Source organism: Echinops telfairi, unplaced genomic scaffold, assembly GCF_000313985.2.
Source record: "Echinops telfairi isolate 266 unplaced genomic scaffold, ASM31398v2 ScPeMD7_1;HRSCAF=3_0, whole genome shotgun sequence".
Lineage (NCBI taxonomy): Eukaryota > Metazoa > Chordata > Mammalia > Afrosoricida > Tenrecidae > Echinops > Echinops telfairi.
Window position 1 is genome coordinate 82,110,648 of NW_022103896.1, and position 1,992 is coordinate 82,112,639.

A 1,992-nucleotide genomic window follows, 5' to 3' on the forward strand; every position below is an offset into this window, starting at 1 on the left:
CTTGATCCATCTAAAAATTTTTGTTTTATGTGGAGTGGCATTCCTGTAAACTTGATGTAAAGCTTCAGTGATTTGGGAAGATAACCACTTGAGTTTTGTTAAAAATTTGATGTTAGTCCTAATCTCAAGATTGCTTTTTTCCATTGTACAACCAGTATGCTTTTTTTTTTTTTTGCAGGTACCCTAAAGAGACTAAGGGTATTAGTGAGAGGACCTGTCTGCTGTCACCTACTGATTGTGCAGACAAGTTTAAACACGTCTGTATGATGGAACTGGAACTCAAGGAGTAATACTTCTTCACTCACCCTCTGAGGTACAAGCTCTGAGGTTTTACACTTGGGACAAGGGACAAAAGGGGCATTTTCTACTCATTGCAAGGAAACCCTCACTTAAGCATCAGTGAGGCACAAGCACTTAAAACCCATGAAACTTCAGCTGGTTGTCCTTAGCCAGTCGGATCTCTACAAGGAACTGGCATATGTTTCTGTGCCGGTCGCCCTGGAGCTGAATCACTTCTCCATATTCTGGATGCTCAATCACAGGACCATTGCAGGCACATTTCTTCTTACATGCCGTCACTAGTTTCTTTTTGTCGTAGTCATCAGCGATCCCTTGGACAGTGGTAAGGGTCTTCCTGCCGTTGCGCTGTTGAATTCTTACATGGATCTAATCCTCGGTCCCCGCGGGAAGCAGGTCATCACCCTTACTGGCATCAGCAAAGGGGTCGAAAAACTGGAGGTTCTGGATAGCGGTCATACGATGGGATTCCTTATCCTCGTGGACACGGCCTGAAGGAGAAGGCAGGTGCAGAGCACTGAACGTTCGGTAGCAAGGGGGTTCGAAGAGGCTCAAGGAGGAGGATGCAGAAGCGTCCAGGGTGGCTCAGTGATGGGGGCCAAATCACATATTTCTTAGAGTCAAATGAAAATGAAAGCATGCAGGAGCAGCAAATTATTTAATGTGACTCATTGAGCCAAAGCCTAGCTCCCACCAAACAACTTTTTCCTGCGTGGGTCTGGTTACAAAGTGGAAGAAAGTATTGATAGGATTCCATTTGGGGTAGAAGATATCGATAGGATTCCACTTTGGGTAATTGCAAATAGGAGTCCCTGGAGTGCCATGCTGATGTGTGTAAAATGAGCCCTCTGAGAAGCAGAAGGACGGATCTCATTACCAGCAAAAGCCAGGAGCGGAGGGAATACTCAGGATGCGTGATCCCTGCACAGTAGACCTCCTGGATCCCAACGGCAGTTGTGCCATCAGAGGATCAGCATCAGAACAGGAGCTAGGGCATCAAACAAATGATGAACTTCCCAACCCACGGAGGAAGTAAAATGGATGCTTTTGTGGAGGGGGTGGTTTGTGGAGTGGGGTGCCTCTGGACACTTAATTGGGGAGGCTGGAGTAGCTGATACAAGGAAGTGGAGCTGAGTGGCTTTGGGCTGAGGTTTGCTGGAGTGAGATACCACCGGCACTTGCCGACCAATGGAGCTGAATGCCTTCAGGTTGAGCCTTAGAGCAGAGTTGTGTATCTCTTTGGGCATTTATTAGCAGACCTGAAACTTTATAACATGTCCTGGTAAACAACTACTCTGAGCATTCTCACTGGCATTACAACTTGTTAACTTCCTTAATAAACCCTCTAATCACGAATTTTGCCTGTGAGTATCTGCGTAGCCATTGCAATGGATATCAGAAGCACCAAGAGATAAATTACAGAACATTGCTTAAGGGAACGCAAAGCACAATGTAACAAAACTTATTGGATATAGTCATAGTGTTATCCAGAGGGAAACAATGCAATCAACGTCTCCACTAAAAAATAAGAAGGATCATAAGATATGACAAAATAATAATTTATAAATGATCAAGGGTTCATGAGGGAGGGGGGAGCGGGGAGCGAGGGGGGAAAATGAGGAGCTGATGCCAGGGGCTTAAGTGGAGAGCAAATGTTTTGAGAATGATGAGGGCAATGAATGTACAAATGTGCTT

The 1,992-nt window shown here is 45.3% G+C and overlaps 1 protein-coding gene and 1 pseudogene across 1 annotated transcript in view; both read right to left on the reverse strand.

The window, feature by feature from the left end:
* The window catches only part of ST18 (ST18 C2H2C-type zinc finger transcription factor), a 132,858-nt gene that overhangs the window by 36,343 nt on the left and 94,523 nt on the right, over positions 1 to 1,992 (reverse strand). The gene's annotated exons all lie outside the window — the stretch shown is intronic.
* Positions 415 to 759, reverse strand: LOC105979538 (annotated as a pseudogene).